Source organism: Amblyomma americanum, chromosome 2, assembly GCF_052857255.1.
Source record: "Amblyomma americanum isolate KBUSLIRL-KWMA chromosome 2, ASM5285725v1, whole genome shotgun sequence".
In the NCBI taxonomy this organism is placed as follows: domain Eukaryota; kingdom Metazoa; phylum Arthropoda; class Arachnida; order Ixodida; family Ixodidae; genus Amblyomma; species Amblyomma americanum.
The window spans coordinates 72,939,842-72,961,434 of record NC_135498.1 but is presented as its reverse complement, the minus strand read 5'-3'; the positions used below and the strand labels follow the sequence as shown (position 1 = coordinate 72,961,434).

General features: G+C 49.0%; 1 long non-coding RNA gene across 2 annotated transcripts; it reads right to left on the bottom strand.

The window, feature by feature from the left end:
- Positions 1-10,652: 10,652 nt before the first annotated feature.
- Positions 10,653-20,219, bottom strand: LOC144121416 (uncharacterized). 2 transcript variants are annotated; one of them, XR_013312617.1, is made up of 4 exons: positions 20,121-20,219; positions 19,338-19,380; positions 11,845-11,927; positions 10,653-10,850 (listed from the first exon to the last, which is right to left on the bottom strand). It is a non-coding gene; the product is annotated as an uncharacterized LOC144121416 (long non-coding RNA). The 2 variants fall into 2 exon arrangements; XR_013312616.1 differs by lacking the exon at positions 19,338-19,380.
- Between the last annotated feature and the right edge of the window lie 1,374 nt (positions 20,220-21,593).

Sequence of the window (21,593 nt, the reverse complement as noted above, 5' to 3'; positions counted from 1 at the left end):
TTGCCATAGAGGTGGCAAGCGCTTGCACGTGTTGGGAACAGCAGAAGCGGATTGAATGCCCCGGCACTGTTCGCGGCCCCCAATGGCTCCTCGTGGGATGAAGGCATTATGCCGAATTCTTTTGACATTCCTTCATGCGTTTCTTTTCTTTTTGGGAGCTGCATTCCTCTGTGCGTGGCTCCTGAAGAGTCTTTTTTTTTCCTGTTTTTTTCATTCTTTGCCATGCGAAGGGGCGACGGGAACGCCGCGCGCTGGCAGTTGGTCTGGAGATTTCGGTGCGTGCGGTTGTGAGTGAGGTCAGCCAGGAAAGTGGTCGGCAAGGAGCCTAGGCGGAGATCTGACGCGTAGAGCGCGGCGACGGTGGTCCCGAAGACGCGAGGCCCAAGTTCGCCCGTATCCGCAAGCCCCATCAGTCCCGCGACGAGCAACCGCAGCCCGACGCTCCCTGCGACCGGACCTTGCCACTCCGCAGCTAAGCCATCGTTTCTCACCACTAACTTCAACTCTTTATCTTTGTATTTTTGCTTTCTGTGTTTCTCGTTGTAATCCTTTGTACTGTATTTCCGTCTAGTAACATTTTTTGTATAGCAATAGCCCTGATGTTTCTTTCTTTGTGTTAATTGTTGTGTTAACGTGTTCAATTGGTGCTTGTGTTATTTTCGTCACAACAGTGTGCGGCGCTACCTTGTCGAGCATATTGTAATACTTGGTTGTTGTTTGCCTAATATAAATTAATTCGCTACGGAACTTGCCTACGCCTCATGCCTCCGGTCAACGACTAATCAGGCGTGGCCCCTATCGCCGGTCAGCAGTGGAATCACAATCTTTCGCACGCGGGGTGGCGAAGTTTGTCCCTCCTCCCCCTCCGAACTTACGGAGAGTGCAGTGGTGGGCAGGTTGACCCCATTAATTTAACTTCGGCGCCAACCAACACCACAGCCGCACACGATATCTTGACAAACTGGCGTCCGCGACAGGACTTGCTGACCACGATTGGCCGTGAGTGCGAGGCATAGCGTTCAAGTAATATCTCACGTACTGTCAGAACTAAGAACAAAGAACCGTTGGTGCAATGGCAGAGTTAGAAAAATAATTGCTCTCGGGAAGCAGCTAGGCTTCGAGGGGGTCGCCCTCCAGGAATTCCTCAGAGATGAGCGCGCGAAACAGCGCGAGCGTATGAAAGAAGAGCAGTATCTGCTCGAGCAGGAAGGAAAGGACAAGGCGCGCTCCGCTCGTCGAATGCTCGAACTGAACGCTGAAGTACAAATTCTCCACGCGAGAGGCGAGGGTGGCGGGAGCGCTGGTTCAGATTCCGCTTCGGTTCAAAGCGAACCTACATCGCGTTTCACGGTCGTCAGTCCACATAAGCTAATGGCGCCGTTTAACGATAAAACGAACGACTTGGACGCCTATCTGACACGGTTCGAACGTGTCGCAGAGGCGCAGAAGTGGCCGCGAGACCAGTGGGCTACTGCCCTTAGCACGTGCCTTGCGGGAGAGGCGTTGAGCGTTTTAGGCCGCATTCCGGGAGCGGATGCGGTAGACTATGACAATTCAAGTTTAATTCATTCACATCTTCACTATTGTTTACTGATATGGGGAGACTCAACACAGACTAATTTAAATGCTTTGTTTTTACTACAGAAAAAGGCCATACGAGCAATTGCTAATCTAGGCTACTTGGATAGCACTAACTCGTGGTGGAACAGCTTGGGGTTACTGACAATTTTTCAATTAAAAACTCTTCGGCTAGCACTTGAAACATATAACAGATTTCATCTTGAAACTAATTTTTGTGCAAAACCAGAACTACCGCAAAACCCATATCCCCTTCGGCACATGACAATAAGAGCACCAAAATCAAGAACAAATTACGGATTCCAAACGATTAGATATCAGATGACTACCTTTTTGAATGAAAACAGAAATTTTCATGACCTCCTCCATCAATGCAGAACTCAAAAAATATACAAGAGAAAAGTGATTGCACTGTTGACTACATGACTAACCGGTACATCCTGTGACATATTATAAATTGATAACAGTCAACATGATTGTATATATTTTTTTCCTTTTTATAATTCCCTGTAACCCAACAGCACGCATCTTAACAACTTCTAAGATACCTTAACATTGTTGTACAGTTTTTCCTCTGTTTTTCTTTTAACATGCCAGCAAGTGTAATGGCGACCGCTACATTTATTGTATTTGTTTATTTTGTGTGTGTATGTGCCGAGTGCAGTTTGCTTACCCCCAGGGAGGAAGGCCCTCATCAGGCACCACGCCTTTTGGCCTCCTTCCTGAAGTGTATGAAACACACTTCAAATAAATACTTTTCAAACTTAAAAAAAAAAAAAACTTCAAAGGTCAAGCGAGCTCTTCGGCTTCGTTTCCGCTTGACGGAGGAAGGATTTGGAGAGAAGTTCCGCACAGAAGCCCCCCACGAGCACGAAACCCCGTCCCAGTTCTTCTCCCGATTAGGGAATTACGAGGAGCGGTGGGTACAGCTCTCTTCGTGCGAGCAGACCTACGAGGGTATCAAGAGCCTGCTTTTGAGGGAGCAGTTTCTCGAGAACTGCACGCCGTCGATGGCTACCTTCCTGAAGGAGAAAACGGCGGGCGATCAGAATGAGCTGCTACAAAGGGCAGACAACTATGTCACTGCTAGGGGGTCCACATACTTTGGCCGGCGTGAACTGAAACGTGAGGACCGGCCCGTAGAGAAGTCATCCGATGCTGGCCGCAAGGGCTACCAGGGAAAACCGCTACCCGCGGGAGTATCATCCACACCACGCTGCTATATTTGCGCGCGACCGGGGCACGTCGCGGCGCAATGCAAGGAGAGCCGGAGAAATCCTGAGCAGGGCAACCGGGCACGCCCTGGAGCAAAGGACGTGTCGGCCTGCATTCAAAACGGCTATCTAGAGCTGAAAGATGGCCAGTTCCTGCCAGTGGTTAACCTCGGCAGGGCCCAAGATTCCGGGGTCCTTCCCGTCGTTGAAGGCCTCATTGCTGGGCAGAGGATAAAGGTGTTGAGAGACACGGGGTGTAACCGTGTTATTGTCAGCCGAGACCTTGTAACAAAGTCCCAACTTACTGGCCGACACCGAGCCGTTTACCTGGTGGACCGCTCGGTCAAAACGCTACCCGAGGCGCGAATTCAAGTTGACACACCTTACTATAGGGGAGAGGCGCTGGTCGGATGTATGGAATCGCCACTGTTCGACCTAATTCTCGGGAATATCGACGGCGCCAGGCATCCGTCCGAGCCCGTCGCGACTTGGAGGGGAATAGCCCTGAGTATCGAAGGGGCCGAAGCGAGTGCATCGGCACCCGTACAGGGACAGCCAAGTACCTCGGACGAGCCCGCACCCGCGGCTGCCGTGACCACCCGTCAACAGTCCAGGCAGCAATCGTCGGAGACGTTCCGCAAGTTACGAGTACCAACCGCGATGGCAGAAGTCACTCCGACGCAGATTAGCCGAGACCAACAAGCGGGAGAGACCCTCCGGCGTTGTTTTCAGATGCAGAGGGAAGAGGGAAAGGTCCGGTGCAAGGGAGGGGGCTCGTACACCTTTCTGCTAAGAGATGACATGCTCTATCGCCAGTTCCTACCAGAGTCAGGCTCGGGTACTTTACAGCTGGTTGTCCCCTTTCAGCACCGAAACAAGGTTCTCCGCCTCGCGCACTGACGACTGATGGCAGGTCATTTGGGGCACAAAAAACTTGTGACCGCATTCTGGCTGATTTATTCTGACCCGGCGTGCATGGTGACGCTAGTCGGTTTGTGACGTCGTGCGACAGCTGCCAGAAGACAGCCCCACGGGGATCAGTCAAAAAGGTGCCCCTTGAGAAAATGCCTCTGGTTGACACGCCGTTTCGCCGGGTGGCTATATCGATATTATTGGGCCCCTCAAGCCCACAACTCGGAAGGGGAATCGCTACATCATGACGCTAGTCGACCATGCGACCCGGTTCCCAGAGGCCATCGCCCTGCCCAGCATGGAGATCGAGCAGGTAGCCGTGGCTCTCTTACAAATTTTCGCCCGAGTGGTTGTTCCGGAGGAGATGTTGAGCGACCGAGGGTCGAATTTCACCTCGGAGCTCGTGGCAGAAGTGGGCCGTCTGCTGTCTCTTCGCCTGCAGACCACTTCGCCCTACCACCCGATGGCCAACGGCCTCGTGGAAAGGCTCAACGGGACGCTCAAGAAGATGCTCCGCCGCATGTGCACAGAACAGCCCAAGGAGTGGGATCGGTTTATCGAGCCGCTTTTGTTCGCCTACAGGGAGGTCCCCCAGGCAAGCACTGGGTTCTCCCCGTTCGACCTTTTGTACGGGCGGAACGTGCGAGGCCCTCTCACTATGCTAAAAGAATTGTGGACGGGGGACAAACTGGAAGAGGAGACCAAGACGGCCTACCAGTATGTGATTGACCTGCGAGAGAGGCTCGAAACGACCTCTCAGATAGCACATGAGGCTCTAGAAGAGGCAGGTGAGCGATGAAAGCGGTATTACAACCGCGGGTCTAAATCGAGGGCGTTACAGGTTGGAGACCAGGTGCTCTTACTGCTCCCCACCGAGCACAATAAGCTCACGATGAAATGGAAGGGCCTCTATGTGGTTAAAGAGAAAAAGGGAGAAGTCGACTGCGTGGTAGATGTTGAGGGCAACCCAAAAACATTCCATGTCAATATGCTGAAGAAATACTTCAGCCGGGTCCCTGAAACCGACTCTCACGTGCCGGTGGTTGCGGCTGTAGCCTCCAATATAGACGATGGGGCGCTGGTGTGGCCTCTCGGGGAACAAGCCGACCACCGCGATGTCGCGGCGTCTGAGAAACTGACCCCACCACATGCACAGGAGCTGCGCTCCCTCATTTCTCGACATAAGGAGCTGATTTCCGATCGGCCCGGATACACCACGTGGGCCGTGTGCAACTTGACCACTACCACCAACAAGCCTATCCAGGCCAAGCAGTACCCGCTTCCCTTCGGAGTGCGTCAGGAAGTTTAGAGGGAGGTTGCCGCGATGCTGCGGATGGGCGCGATCGAGAAGTCACGCTCACCGTATAATGCCCCAACAGTCCTGATAAAGAAGCCCGGCGGTTCGAACCGCTTTTGCGTAGATTTCAGGAGATTAAATGAGGTACTGGTCGCCGACGCCGAACCGATCTCCCGCGCCGAATGCCTCATAGCGGAGGTGGGAGGCAAAAAGTTCTTCTCTAAGATGGACCTCGCGAAGTGCTATTGGCAGCTCCCCCTGGACGGTCACTCAAAGAAAAAGACGGCATTTTCGGCTCCCAGTGGCCTTTACCAATTCGGGAACATGCCTTTCGGCATCAAGACCACCCCAGCCGTCTTTGCTAAACTGATGAGGAAGCTCCTAGACGGGATAGACAACGTCTATCATTACTACGACGACCTGCTCGTAGCGACCGAGTCGTGGGAGGACCATGTCAAGGCACTGGAGCAGGTTCTCACGCGAATCCGGAAAGCCGGGATGACAATACACCCGAAGAAATGCGAACTCGGCGTCGATCAACTGTGTTTTCTCGGTCACACGACTGGAAAGGATACCCTTGGCCCGATGGAATCAACACTGGACAGGATCCGCCAAGCCCCACGACCGATAACCAAACGCAAAGTACGAGCCTTTTTGTGCCTAGCGGGATACTATCGTGAATTCATCCCGAGTTACGCAACTGTTGCCGCACCTCTGACAGACATGACCAAAAAACTCGCACCAAACAGCGTTAGGTGGGGGGATAACGAAGAACAAGCCTTTAACAGCCTGAAACAACTGCTCTCAGAGGCCCCCATTCTACAGGTTGCGGATTTCCGCAAGCCATTTCTACTCCGTACCGACGCCTCAGATCAATGGGGTGGGGCAGTACTGTTGCAGGAAAAAGACGGACTTCTGCATCCCGTCGCGTACGCGACGCGCAAGCTACTTCCCAGGAGAAAGCGTACGCAGCAGTTGAGAAGGAGTGCTTGGCCATTGTATGGGCTATCAAGCGCTTCAATTTCTACCTCTACGGCAAACGATTCACCATCCAGACAGATCATCAGCCACTGCAATATCTGAACGAGGCTCAGTTTATGAATTCACGGCTGCTTCGCTGGGCGCTGCTCCTACAGGAGTACGACTTCGGGGTCGAGAACATTAAGGGAAAAAATAACGTCGGCGCAGACTACCTCAGCCGGATGTGAATAGCCATGGGGTGAACTAAACGCGTTGCGACGGCCCAGTTTCACCCTTAGCTAGAAAATTCTTTTTATTGTTATTTTGTGCATTGTTGGTAGTGTTTTGAAATGTTAGGCAGCGCAAGATGGTTGCGTGTGGTCGTGTTTCAGTGTTGGACTGTTACGACCGAATGTGCAGTGTCGAACTTTTTTGACTAACTGGGACGTGACTGCGTGAGGTGTGGCAGTGCGTGAGGCGTGTGTCGGTGCGCTATCCTGCGAGCCTTCGTGGAAAACTGGCGATACCACGAGGTGGTGCACGCTGGTGACAGTGATGTGCGCGTCTTTCATCTGAGGTGGCTTGTCCGCCAGGAGCGTGTGTGCATGCACGAAATTTGTGTTTTGTTTGTGAATGTCATTGAAAATATCATTCTTTTCATGGGGGTTGTGTCACATAGTTTATGCCTGCCCTGTCCAGCGTTGGCCTTTGTTTCCCAAAAACATGCCCGGCACTGTTCGCGGCCCCCAATGACTCCTCGTGGGATTAAGGCATTGTGCCGAATTGACCATTTGCGGAAAAGCGAGCGCCGCCTGTCGTGCAAACAGAGAATCTCCGCCAGTACCTTTGGTTGGAAAGGGGCTCTCGAGGAAGCATGCGCAAGGCAGCGTTCAGCAGCTCCCGCGCGCTTGTTTTGTTGTTTTAGGGTTGTTTATTGGCCGGAAACGTGTGTCAGCTAACGAAAGAGTATGATGGAAGAGGAGAACATCCCATTTCCGTTTTTAGAAACACGGTGTAGCGAATTATTTTCGCGTTGTAGCCTGAAAAACGACCATGTGTGGCAATACCTGCACTCTGCTACCTCAACGGAGCGCCGAATGACGAAGTGAAAACGTGCGTGAATGTGCGCCTATGCGCGGGCGAGTGTGACAGTATAATGGGATGCACTTGCCTAATGCACATAGACGTTTACGTTTGCGCTTCCTTGATAGGGCCGGAGTTTCTGCTAACTTAACACAACACCTTTTGCCTCAGGGCACACTTAGCTGATTATAAAAGGACCCGTTGTACTAACTCAATCCCGGCTCGTGCTGATACAGCACAGCGTTGCTTTGCGTGCTAACGGGCCGCGGGAGCGTTAGAATGCGCGGATATACGCGAGGCTGCGCTCGGCCGTGCTCCCGCTGTTCAGGAAGCGCATTGTAGCATTAATGGTGAATGTTCATACTAGTATATATCATTCGGTTTTCCTGCGTCGGTGGCAAAACTCTTCTAGAACGACCGAGCAGTGTGTACTCGGCAGTAAGCGCGAAATAAAGCAGCAACACCCGTTTCGAAACGTGCTGGATGTGCGCATTACTGGCCCCATCAACGGGTTCGTCTTTTGCGCCTTGTATGTCGTCCCAGACTTTATTACGTACAAGTCTCGCTGTTGCAAAACACGTGGTTAGCTTAGATAAATCGCGTTGCAGTTACATGTCAGTTACGTGGAAGTTACAGCTCACATCAGTCGTCGCACTACAACGCAGGAATGCACGGCTGGCTCATGTTCTCCAACCAAAAACCAAACCGCCCAGAGAGGGCGCTGCCTGCACCTTCACCACGCATGCGCAGAAACTTCTCTGCAAATGGTCAATTCTTTCAACATTCCGTTACGTGTTTTTTTTTTCTTTTTGGGAGCTGCATTCCTCTGTGCGTGGCTCCTTAAGTCTTTTATTTCTCCTGTGTTGTTTTTTTCATTCTTTTCCATGCGAAGGGGGCGACGGGAACGCCGCGCGCTGGCAGTTGGTCTGTAGATTTCGGTGCGTGCGGTCGTGAGTGAGGTCAGCCAGGGAAGTGGTCGGCAAGGAGCCTAGGCGGAGATATGACGCGTAGAGCGCGGCGACGGTGGTCCCGAAGACCCGAGGCCCAATTTCGCCCGTATCCGCAAGCCCCATCAGTCCCGCGACGAGCAACCGCAGCCCGACGCTCCCTGCGACCGGACCTTGCCACTCCGCCGCTAAGCCATCGTTTCTCACCACTCACTTCAACTCTTTATCTTTGTATTTTTGCTTTCTGTGTTTCTCGTTGTAATCCTTTGTACTGTATTTCCGTCTAGTAACATTTTTTGTATAGCAATAGCCCTGATGTTTCTTTCTTTGTGTTAATTGTTGTGTTAACGTGTTCAATAGGTGCTTGTGTTATTTGCGTCAAAACAGTGTGCGGCGCTACCTTGTCGAGCATATTGTAATACTTGGTTGTTGTTTGCTTAATTAAATTAATTCGCTACGGAACTTGCCTACGCGTCATGCCTCCGCTCAACGACTAATCAGGCGTGGCCCCTATCGCCGGTCAGCAGTCGAATCACAATCTTTCGCACGCGGGGTAGAGAAGTTTGTCGCTCCTACCCCTCCGAACTTACGGAGAGTGCAGTGGTGGGCAGGTTGGCCCGATTAATTGTAACTTCGTCGCCAACCAACACCACAGCCGCCCACGATATCTTGACAGCAACCCATTTCCAACCGCACCTTTGCGGACTCCTTCCATTTCGACCGTTTGTCCCAAATGATAGCGCTTTGAATATAATGTCTGTTGTGCCGAAGGTGCGCGCTTGCGTAGTCACTGCATTGATGACTTCCAGCAGCCACCGCAAGGCGGCGCTGCCAAGAGCTCTGGAGACAGTCATAACGAATGAGCAAATTCCGCCCAACTGGAGTCAGAGTAATATGAATTTGATATATAAAGAGAAAGGATATAGAATGCATATAAAATCCTCCAGACTGATTACGATAAGGCAATGCAGGCGGTGAAATTAAAAATGCACTCTTGGCCAGAGTGAAACAAAAAACTCGGAGAACTTCAGAACGTATTCAGAAGGGGTAGGCGCATAGATGATAGTCTTTTCGTGCTTACACAATGCATATAAAACAGCTTTCAGTTTTAGACTTCCTCCACATAAGCAGTGCATCGACAGCGTAAACAGAGTACTCCTCTGGCCTTCATGATGACGGTTTTGGTCATGAGGTAATGGATTTCTCAAAGGAAATATACCGGGATAATAAAGGTGAAATTACTAGGCAACGGATATAAGTACACGACCACTGACGACATACGCAAAGGATTCAGGCAAGGCTGAGCTCTATCAGCGCTGCCGTTCGTGCTTAATATGATAAACATGGAAAGAAGATTATGTAAGAGTGCACTATTGCGCTTTCTGTAACAGAGTGGCTGCGACGGCGAAGGGCTTACGCATACTCTTGGAGGACTTTAGGTAGTTTTTCTACACCCGCCACGACGGGGAAGTGGTTAGACCGCTCGGTGACTGAGCCGACGACCCGGGTTCAATAGTCGCCGCGTTGCGATTAATGCGAAGCACGAATGGCACCCGTCTGCTCTGGGATGTCATATTCCCAAGTGGTTGAAGTTATTCCAAAACCCATTACTAGGGCATCCCATACAACCAATGTGTCGCTTCGGGATGTACCCCACAATTTACAATTTGCCTTCCTTTTTCTAGTCTTTGCGAAGCTTTCATTTGAACTGCATCGGAGCTGCACTTGTTTCTTGCCGCGTAGTAGCAAGTGAGCTGCTGTGCCTCAAAAGCAAGATACCCCGTGTTTTATTGGCTGTGCTTAAATTGGCGCATGCGGCTCGTGGAGTTCTTCCTCTAGAAAGCCTGCGTACCTCCTAGAGCGTCACAACGTTACCTAGGCGCACAATATGCTTTGTTTTTGTTGCACTGTTAAAAAATACGCTCCGCTGTGTGAGAAACTTGCTGGTAATGCATTTCTGGACTGTTTTTCGTAACATAACATACTAAATAATCGCACGAGCAACAGAAAGTTACTCCTTGACTTATAGCCGTGTAATCTGTGGAACACTGAGCATTCGTGCTAACAATATTAGCGTCACGATAAAAAAAAATTCCGACTGGTAACCTTTGAATGGCAAAAACAATAGATAAAGAAGGGTCTCGAGCTTAAAGGGCCTCTGAAAGGGGCTCTCAGTACAGCTGCGGTATGCTTAGGATGTTAATGGACGCCCCTTCACAAATATCCTTCAGCTGCAATTTTTATACTGCGTTTTATAATACCAATGATCCGCACACTGTAACATTTGCGCTTCTCCGCCTGCACTGCCCACTTGACTCCCCGCTACCTCCACCGGCTGCCGACACAGGCGGGAATATTCACCGAGGGGGCGGAGCTTGCGGACCAGCAAGAGTGGCCGCAGCCATGGTAGCTGAGTCACGTCTGAAAGCGTTGCTGCGGCGAACCAATGAAAACCTTCGGCTTCTGACGTTACTTGCTCGACTTGCCGTCGTATGCAAGATCTCGCGCGAAAGCCGGCAACACTGGTCACCGCGTCGTGCGAAAGCGGGAACTTTTACAAATATACTGTAAATTTCTCGCTCGCTTTTAGGGCTCGTACGCGGCATGAAAACTCCGTAGCCTGCAATCTACATAACACAAACATTTTATTGTGAACCATTGGAGCCCCTTTCGGGAACCTTTCAACCGCCCAAGACGTCTTGATTGGCATCGCCAGGTGCTGGGCGGCGTTCTATGTAAGCCGCTCTCTGTGCCGCTCGTTTGCGTTCGCATGTTGGCAGGTGTGTATACAAGTCATTTAAAGTCCAGGTGTGGTAGTGACAGAAGTGGCAGCGGAAGCAGGTCCGTCCCGGCAAGCACCTAAGAAAATCGTTCAGGTGAGAGAAGGATGTTAGACAACAACCTCAGTCACTACATGCACATTCGAAGCAAGCTAACTGACAATATCAGCGGGAACAGCCGTGATATATCAAGGTTGGATTGATATCCCCCCCTTTTCAACAGCTGTCGCACATCCAACGATGCATTAGTAGTTATGTATACGAAGTCCTACCCTAAATCGAAAGGAAGCGCAAGCAAAGACAAAGGGCAGGAGAACAGTATCAGACAAACCATTGTCCCGTTCTGCTTTTTTGTCTGTTCTCTTTCAGTTCGCGTTTCAAAATTCTGTATGTTATACCAATTAGCCCAGCAGACATCTTTGCTATGAACCGTCGCTGAATATGAACTCAGGCTTAAAAACACAGAGAGAGTGGGACACTTAGTGTTTGAACAAGAATACCTAACAATTCCGAACACAAGCATTTTTGAACGGGGAAGAGTTTATGAACACAATTTTGTCATATATTGTAAGATTTAACTTTAACAATCAATATATATCTGCGGTTCTCCCGTCTGCAGGCATGCTATTTTTTTTCTAATAACATTTTTGCCGTCGTAAAAAACTTTCCTTGTTGGTTTTCTGCGGCAGTCTTAACCGCTCGATGCTAGCGACGGGAAAACTTCAAAGAAAAGATTTCCCTACGCATTAGAAGGATGGACCATTCTCTTCAATATTTTAGTAGCAGCACCTTAAGATGTCCCAATATTGTAAATTACTGTCCAAGAATGTTGGACATGGAAGAGAAAGACAACATCGAAAGCAGTTGAACCAAGCAGCCTACTGCCGAGGCTTAGTTTTTGTTCTGCTGAGGTTATGAACCAATGAACCAACTATAGCTCTCCAAAGCCTGCGCCTAAGGAAAGAATGCGATGTCACTACTGGCTTTGAATATCTGACCCCGTGCTAACATGAAGCTCCACGAAGCACGCTGTTTAGGAAAGTACTGCAGTGAATCATAGAACCGCTTCTCACCTGTTTCGGTCTTGCGACACCACGAGATGAAAGACCCAATTTCTCCTTAGTACGGTTCTTACCCGGACTTCCATATTACTGCGCTGCGCAGAGGAAAGAAAAAGAAAATAAATTTTCTGGTTTGAAATGGCTTCAGATATCAAATTTCGAAGGTATAAAAACTTAACAAGGTGTTTCGGGCTAGTGGGTAAGCGTTATGTTCCATAGCGCCGCAAGAACTCAGGGGACAAACACAAGCGGTAAACTTCCACTAGGGCTTTGTTTGGTGCACGCAGAATTTATACATGAATAAAAAAACGATACGTGTCAGATGAGACAAAATAATTTGTGAACAGCAACCTTAAAAAGCAAATACAACAGGTTCCACAGGTTGGCAGTCGAAAGAGGTGGACCTGAGAGCTGCGTCAGCAGTCCGTCATTATCGATGATAATGAAATATATGGCAGTTTTAGGCAGTATGCCAACCAATGAAACGTGTTGCATTTACTTTTTAAGGTTGTTGTTCAGAAATTTTCTTGTCTAACCTGACACGTAGCGCTTTTTCTTCATGTATAAATTCTGTGTGCACACAATAAAGCCTCAGTGGAAGTTTAGCGCTGGAGTTTGTCCCCTGAGCTCTTGCTGCGCTACAGAACATGAAATATGAAAACTTGTTCTGGGCTTCCTCTGTGAAGTATTGGATGCAACAAACGTCTAAAAAAAAATAACGGAATTACACTTCGCTCCTTACGAACGGAAATGCGAAAACTCTTTTCTCTCCCGTTTTTCTCCCATTTTTTTGTTATTCTTGCCTCTTTTATTTCTACTTCCCTTTTTTTCGGCATTATCTGTTCTTATATTTGTTTGTATTATTTTTATTCTTTGTTCTCGTGTTAATATTTTCAATTTTTGATTTCTTTACATATCTGTTGCTTATTAACTGTAGCTTAATGAATCTTTACATTTTATTTTATTTACCATACAACTTATGACTGACAGTTCGAGCGGACAACTTCCGTGTACAACTTTCGTCCTTGGCACTCATGAGCCAATAAAGGCTTACGCCTTAATATATACTACTTCAGCTCCAAAATAGTCCGTAACAGCTCTTTCTTCCGATCGAGACACATCGCTAGCGCTGTACGTTGTACTTGGTGATGTAGAGGATATCAGTGAATAAATAGCAGGGACATCACAGCACAGGAACCTGCCGTACTGTGAACGGCGACATGCGACATGGGCAACGCGCTTCTTTCGGCGGCTCAGCGGTTGGTGCGCTGATCGGCATATACGCCGTTGCTAACGCGCCAGCTGGCACCACCACCGGCGGTCGAGCGAAACCTTCTCGTATATGAGACAATGACTATAGTTGTTCTCGACTACACCTTTTCAGTGCTACGAATGACCGAAACAAGCGACTACGTTCAGGGCACGCCTTACCTCATTCGGCGCCCTGTGCGAACTCCTGTCAAGGCGCACCCCCCGCCCTCCCCCCCATCGGCCATCAAAATCTTTTTTTATATTTACCTTTTTTCGATTCACTTATTTAACTGCGGGACGCCTGATATTCAAACAAAATTGTTTTGACAGTTCATTAACGTGAGCTATGTAGTTCGATGACTGAAGCCTGAAGGGAGATGCGAATCAATAGCGCCAGACCAAGTTGTGACCTTGACTCCGCCCTAGGTTATACCTAGGCCCCAGCGGGCCACAGACCGCCAACATTACCAGCAGCTGATGCGGTCTAAAACACGTAAACAAAGAGGCTTATCAGTGAAAAATAAGTATTGTTGGATTTCTAGAAAACTTCAGTTAGACTTCAAGAAGGTTGTGCGCACGAACAAAGCGCAAATATTGGCAGTCTCATTGATTTAAACTTTTATAAGAAACCAGTTAATGCTGGAAACATGAATAGAGGGGACACCAAACCGACACGTACAATAGCTATTCTAGGATAAAAAGTAGAAGTTAGTTCCTTGTAATTAAGTGACCAATCAAGTGTCCATATATTAACGAACAGTCGCACAGAGCTAGCTCTCTACTTATTATGCGCAGTCGGTTGACTCCATTGAATTGCTCCTAAGCCCTTGAATTAGCGCACTGGCAAAAACACATGCATATGCCCGCACATACGCAGTATTATACTGCGCAGCGTAAAGCAGTTTGTGCCTGAGCATTTTTGCCTGCGTACAGCGCATTCGCCTTCCAGCACTTACGACATTGCGAGCCAAGAATGCAGGCATAAGAGGAAGAAAAGAATCAGCTTCGGTCTTTTTATGAACTTACCAGTCCGTGCGGGTTCATTTCATGATGCGCGAGGTACCATAATGCCGCCTTATGGCGCGTTCACACTTGGACATTCGGCGGCGAGAGCGAGCGGAACCCGCTTCCGCGGCAGAAATTCCGCCGAAATACCCAGCGGAAAGGCCGATCGGACCAGGACCGCATTCTGCCGCCGGAAAAAAACCGCCGAATCTCGTCAGCCAATAGGAAGGCGAGTACCCGCGGCGACAAACATGGCGGCGCCCTTCGATGCAGGACGCCCCGCTTCGGACTGGATTCGTCGCTGTTACTGCATTTTTCAGCACGTTCACAGGCCATAAAAGAGCCAGCGGTCTTTCGCATTGCCTTATCTCGCCCATAAGAAAACGTTTGAGCGATACATTTGCTTTAAATTTTATTTCGGGGGAAGATTCTTCCCCTTTTAGGCTTAAGAGGGGCGTCGAGTTGTTGACAACAATGGTTCCTGTCCTAATCGCCAGATGGTGCCACTGGGCGTTTAAAAACCGAGAATGTTAGAAATCTCGTAACGTCCGACAAAATAGCTGCATTTAGCGTACGCAAACGTGCATAAGGTTTTGGTATGTAGACAGCATCGACTAACCTCTTGCCACATCTGTGTATGCCGTGAGCAGACGACACACAGACGATGAGCGGCGATGCGGTGGCCGGGAAGTGTGAACGAGACAGCATTTCGGCGGCCGCGGATTCCGCTTCCTCTCGCCGCCGAATGTCCAAGTGTGAACGTGCCAGATTCTCGTGCAGCGTGTTCTGGCGACGACGGTGTCAATTCAGGAAAACGTTAAGGCGCCCGTGTACTGTGCGATGTCAGTGCACGGTAAAGATCCCCAGGTGGTCGAAATTATTCCGGAGCCCTCCACTACGGCACCTCTTCCTTCATTTCTTTCACTCCCTCCTTTACCCCTTCCCTTACGGCGCGGTTCAGATGTCCAACGATATATGAGACAGATACTGCGCCATTTACTTTCCCCAAAACCAATGATCATTATTACTCCGGCGTTGATGGGCGCACCAAGCCACCCTTGAGGCCGACGAATGCCTTGTCTCCTTCGACGTGGTGTCCCTTTTCACAAACATCCCCGTGAAGCTTGTGGTGGCCGCTACCCGTGACGCCCTACAACGCGACGACACACTCAGCACACGAACCCCGCTGAGTGTAAATGATGTGTGCCGCCTCCTGGAGTTGTGCCTCTCAAACACATACTTCTCGTCTAACGGGGAATTTTACCAACAAGTGAAACGAACAGCAATGGGAGCATCCATCTCTGTCGTCATGGCCAATTTAACAATGGAACACTTCGAACAGCGAGCCCTCAACTCATTCTACCCGAAACCAAACATTTTCCTCAGGTACGTCGACGACTGCTTCGCCGTCATCAAAAAATCTGAGACTCAAAATTTCCTTCGTCATTTGAACTCCGTAGAACCTTACATTCAGTTCACGCTAGATGTGGAACAAGAAAACTCCCTGCCGTTTTTGGACGTCTTCGTGTCCCGAAACGACAGTACCCTTCAATTCTCCGTATACCGAAAACCAACCCACTCAGGCCGGTATTTCCACTTCTCTTGGAACCACCGGACAGTCCATAAAGCAGCAGTGGTAAAGACGCTGTTCAGAAGAATTGAGACACACTGCAGCACAGAACTTGACAGAAAAAAGAACAACGCACGATATTCAAAGAACTCATCATGAACGGCTACCCAAAAGACTTTATTCAAAAAACCATTCGACGTCAAAAACACAACATTCGTCAAGAAATCAACGCACAAAGACCAATGCCACTACCAAAATACGTCACTTTACCTTATGTCAGAGGTGTCAGCGAGACCATCGCCCGAATCCTGAAAAAATTGGGTCTCCAGGTTGCGCACAAGCCCACAAACACTGTTGCGCTTTGCCTACCTGTTCCCAAAAACCGGCCGCCGAGAGAAAGAGCCCAAGGCATTGTCTACCAAATTCCATGCGCCGACTGCGACTCAAGCTACATCGGCGAAACCAAAAATTTCAAAGAAAGAATTCGGCAACATAAGAACGACGTCCGCAAATTCGCCAGAGAGCGCAATCCAGTAGCCGAACATTCCGAGGACTCCCACCATAGAATCAACTTTGATGAGACCCGCATCCTCGGAACCGAAACAAATTACCACAAGAGGCTCCTTCTGGGACCTTGGCATATCCAAACCACCCCGAACAATATCAACCCCACAAAAGGAAACCAGCCCCCAGTATATGCACAAGGACTTCGCTTTTCAAGGCAACGAAAAAAAGTCGCCATCCAGCCCCTCCCTGCACAGCGCCAGCGTGACTAACAACCTAAAAATTCTCCCACTCCCCCGCGCCTTGCGCGACACAGCTCTCGTTCTTTCCACCCCCCTCCCCTCCCCTCCATACTTAAAAGACGCCAGCTACTGCCCTCAGTCACCCTTGATGAAGGAGCGGAGTCGGCTTCGAAACGTTGGGTTAAAGTTAACATTTTTGGTTGGAGATGTGCAGTTTATTATGAGTCTTCAAACCCAACCAAACAGGTTAATCTGTCAAAATGTTTAGTTTTCACATGGTTATAGAGCATTGTTTTCGCAAGAGTGATTTAAATTCGAGGATTGCTAACATCTTAGGACGGAAACAACTTGCGCTTCTATACCATGTGTGACCCAGTCTGCCGACTAAAGCCCCAACTCGATGCACACATCCTAGGCGTACTGCGGAGCGCCTGCGCGAACAGCGCCACAACGGGCATCAGAAAAGGCATCCACCTCCATGCTCCCTGTGCTGGCGCGTTCCCCCTCTTGAGCCGACCGAAGGAATTTCAAGCGTGAAGAAAGGAGATTTCGGGGGTGCTGAAAGGACAGCTTAAACGCCGAAGAAAAGCTCCAGGAACCTCAGAGAGTTTCAAGTCATCAAAAAAAGAGTCCTGGAGGGCGCCCCCCCGGACCTTCGATTGTTGTAAACCGGATCCCGCTTCCGACGCGCGCGCTAGCGTGCACGTTTAGGCGCGGATATCTGACATGGACAGATATCTGTCCCTGCTCGCGCCTCCGCGCACGTCGCGCTTCGCGCATGCGCAGACAGGATCCAGCGTACGCCCATGCGCGTAGGCGCTCCGCCGGTACGCGTAGGATGTGTCCATCCAGTTGGAGCTGCAGCGCCCGGCAGCAGTCGTCGGCGTCTCATATATGTGGACCACAAGTGAAGTCATTCCGGTTTTGCAAATTAGCGATGAACGTACTTCTAGATGAAGCAATTTAAAGTCAGGTGCTGCACAAATCGGAAAAAGCAATTGCAACGAGATGAGAAACGCTGGACATACGCGGTGTCCAAATCTGGCTATGAAGCGCTCCCCAATCGGGCCAGGCGAACGCTTTCATCGGCGATTCTTGCGCAGTTACCACACTACGTAAACAAGCGAACGCAGAAGCGGCGCAAAAAAACGAAGAGGTTGTTTATCGTACGTAGACCGTATCTTCACATTTAATGCCGAATGACAACACAATTGCTGTCTGAAGTAATGTAAGCAAAAGTAGCGGAGCAGCAGTTGTCGTCATGGGCACATTGCTGGGAGAAATGCGTACTCTCGCAGTAAATGCCAAATCCTGTGGAATTACCTTCAACCATTCATTTGACGAGTACACGGACTGTTTTCTGACTGAGATCGGCAGCAAGCGAGCCGCTTGGATGTCGCCCATCGCGCGCCTAGCTTTGCTCAGCACATCGCAATACAGGCCGGCATATCGAAGGGCACTGGTATGCACATCGTGGGTACGATGCAGCCGTCCGTGTACCACTACTTTTCAAGCCCACGTGACCAAGGTTGCTGCTGTTCCTTGTGAGTGACGTCACAACACCATCCGGCGCTCAGAAACCGAAATCACAAAGTATAAGTAATGTTATCATAATGTACCGCATATAGATGAATCGTGGAGCATGTATCACGCGCCCTGGGGCAATACACAATGTATGAAACAACGAACACGCCAACAAAAAATTTGATGTCTCAACCCCTTAAGGAAATGCATCCGAGTTGTGTCGATAAATAACGCTCGTGCCTGATGGAAGTGACATTAAACGCTCGCTGTTAAGCCTGTTGTAGACGGCTCACAACAATCCTGTATACTCATCGCGACTAAAACAGCCTCAAAGGATCAGCGAGAAACGATCACGAACAAGTCTTAGCGCGCATGCTATGGTGTATAGCGTGCGTACGCCCACAAGACGCAAGGAGATGCCTAGATATTCTGCGCGTGCGAATTCGTTACCCCCAGAGTCTCTGCGTACGCCCAACTAAGAGTGTCTAATGGCGCGAACGCGACAGTTTTAATTTTCTATCCCGTGGCGTCCTCAGGTGCATATGTAAACAGTGGTGCCCGCAAGTAACAAGACGTCAAAGCTCATCAACGCTGGGACAAGAAAATTTGATCCGTATCATTGATAACAAAGGTGTCTGCATTGGAAGCCTTCTTTTCTGTTGCTTGAAGAAAAACTATGCAATAGCAGCAAATGCAACAACTGGCTTAAAGCTAGAGAACTGCCTCGGCAGGTGTCGTTGTTGCGACGAAAACACTCTGTAATAACGCACTGCATTTAGTTAGGCCTAAGACAGTGAAGACCGCTAAGTTATCTTGAAAACAGGGGTTTCTTTCTGCTGATGCGTATACGTTGACGTGTGGGCGAGAGTGCAGCTCCATATTACCTGATGCGGGCGAGCAGCATGCACGCCGCTATCTTGTCAACGCATCCCGTAAAGAGCCGTTACAGCCCGCACGCCCGATATACGTAGGCGTAGATACATAAACTAGCATTCAGCAAATGTGCATTCGCTACCCGGAAAATAGCTGCATACGTAAGCGCACTCGTCCCTTAGGCTATATCAGTGCTGTAGGCGTTACCGAAAAAAGTAACTAAATAGGTTACTCGTTACGCTAACAAAAAAAGAATGCGTTACGGCCCTACGTTACCTGCAAAAAAATGTTACGCGTTACCGTTACCAAAAAAAGTACCGCACGTCACTTTGCCCTTACTTCATGTTTATAAATTTTAATTAGTGCGTATTCGCCTTAAAAACTTGAGATAACAATTTCATAAAGCTCAGATTTCACATAAAAATTCTAGCCCAAAAAACGATTTTACGCGAAATACTTATTTACCTAGAATACTTTGCACAAATGTCCAGGAGATTACCAATGTTGTAGTGGCCTAAAGTTGGCTGCAGACTTACATGTGACGGGTTCTATCTCGGTGGCACATGGTGAAGCCACTTTCTGAATATGACATTAAACACAAAATGACACTTCATTATCAATTCTAACTTAACAAAGAAAACATCGCTGACCTCTCAACAAATTTACAGTAATTCCGAAAAATGTGATGTTCAAAAATGCTCGGCATGCTTCCACTCGGTAGAGAGTTGTGTGTATGAGCGGTTTAGGAAGGGGAGGTAGGTGAAGGCATGTGTACGAATGCGTGTTCGTGCACGTGTTTGGTGCTTTATGGCCATTCTCTCTTTTTTTAGTTGGGTGCGTCGTCAAGAGCAGGTGCTTTGTGGCATGCATGCGACCCGGAACAGAGGTCGTCGAGTACACCTGTTTGTTTGTTTGCAATATCAAATGAGGTGCTCTACGCTTTTTTTCGAAAAAAAATAGGGCAGAGTGGGGGACAACTGGAACAAAAAGTAACTAGTAACGTGACACCTCAAGTTACCGAAAAATGTTAATGCAGGTACATTACCCGTTACAGTTCCGAAATGGCAACATGCACGTTACTAAGTTACCGATAAAAGATACGCGTTACCGGTAACGCCGTTACTTGCAACGCGTTACCGCCAACACTGGGCTATATGCTGATGTTAGATACCAGAGACGAGCTAGCGCAGACGTACACCGGCTTAAGGGGAACCCAATTAGCGCGTACGAAGTGGGGCACCGTGGAAGCAGATAACAGTAGCGGATCGTGGATCAGGTTATGCTATAACTTTCTATAAAAACTACAAAATGTTGCTTACCAGTTGTGGGAATACTCCGGCTCGTCGACGTCAAACCGTAGGCATGAAATATTCCAGCTGCCGATGCCTGCTATCTCTGCGATAGAGATTTCAGAGAGTGACTTCTTCTTCTTCTTCTGTGGTTGTAGGGAAGGATGAAAGTGGGAAGACACGGGCTTGTCTACTGGAGGGCTAGCCTCCACGCCCACTGCCGAACCGTCGGACAACGAGGGAGCAAGCATTCAGTGCTGCAACCTGAACTGCATTCATTATGACATTCTCTCCTGATGATGTTTTTGAGTCTTGTTTGCCATTCCTGCCTCACTTTGAACGAATGCCAACTTTAATGCAGTTTCATTATGCATGCACTTCTTCACATAAATTTTCATATTTCTGTGTACTTGTACATGATGGTGCTCCAGGGATAAGGTAACAGCATTCTTGTTGTGAATAATGGTGCAGCTTGCCTATGTGTAATGCTCAATGCCTTTTCGAATTTGGCTGCTAGTTTCAAGGAAATTGTTAGTTTTGAAATGCAGAGGTTTCACTCGAAGCGCATGTTTTCTGTAGCCCTCAGGCTCAGGCTGCAGTGTTTGTCACCTTTCTTGTATGCCTCACCTTGGCATTGGTGTCGCATACATGCGGCGAAGCAAGCAGGCAGGCATTACAAGGAAACCTTTGCAAAAAAATGAAAGTGGATTAGCTCAGCTACTTCAGGATATACAAAGTGAAAGCTGTCGGCGTTCATTGGCATTGACGAAATTCTAGACGCTGATGATTTTGAGGAAAGGAAGGGCGTATAACTGGCTCCCTGGGCCAGAGGACACGCATGAGTACAAACTAGCAAATATACTAAAATTAAAAAGAAACCCATTGAAAGAGTAAAAAAGCTGCAGGTGCAGAGTTAGAGGATAACCACATGTGTAAAACTCGGGGCCTGCGTGACTATCACTTCAGTATCAGCAGAAAAAAATAGTGAGGTCATCAGGCATAATTAAGAGTGAAAGGTGAGGAATATGGCAGAACAAAACAGAATGACTAAATTGGGTCCCCCAGAAACAACGGCCGCTATTTGGCGCCGAGAAGGGCAAGTGGTGCCTTATATAAGAACATTATAAAGCTTTCGTTATAATGTCTCTTCACCAATTGACCCAACAATCTGTGCTGTTGAGGCAGACAGCTAATGTGTTGTAAGCTTAGATTTGTCCAATTAATTTTTACCTTTTCTTTATTACAGAAGACGACTGGGAACCTCCGCTCGTGGATGAGCCGCAGTCACCAGTGGCTGCTGTTGGTAAGAGTGGGGCAACTCCAGAAGCAATTGAGCAGGAGAGCAATCTCTTTTTTCCTGCTGTGCAGCCTGCTGCAGCTGTGCAACCTGCTGATGCTTCCAGCACAGCTGCAGCAGGCTGCAGCAGTGCTACAGTTGCTTCTGGAGCTGCCGCTGGTCCGACTACTGCTGAAGCAGTGCCACCGGTGACGCTGGCAGGGCTC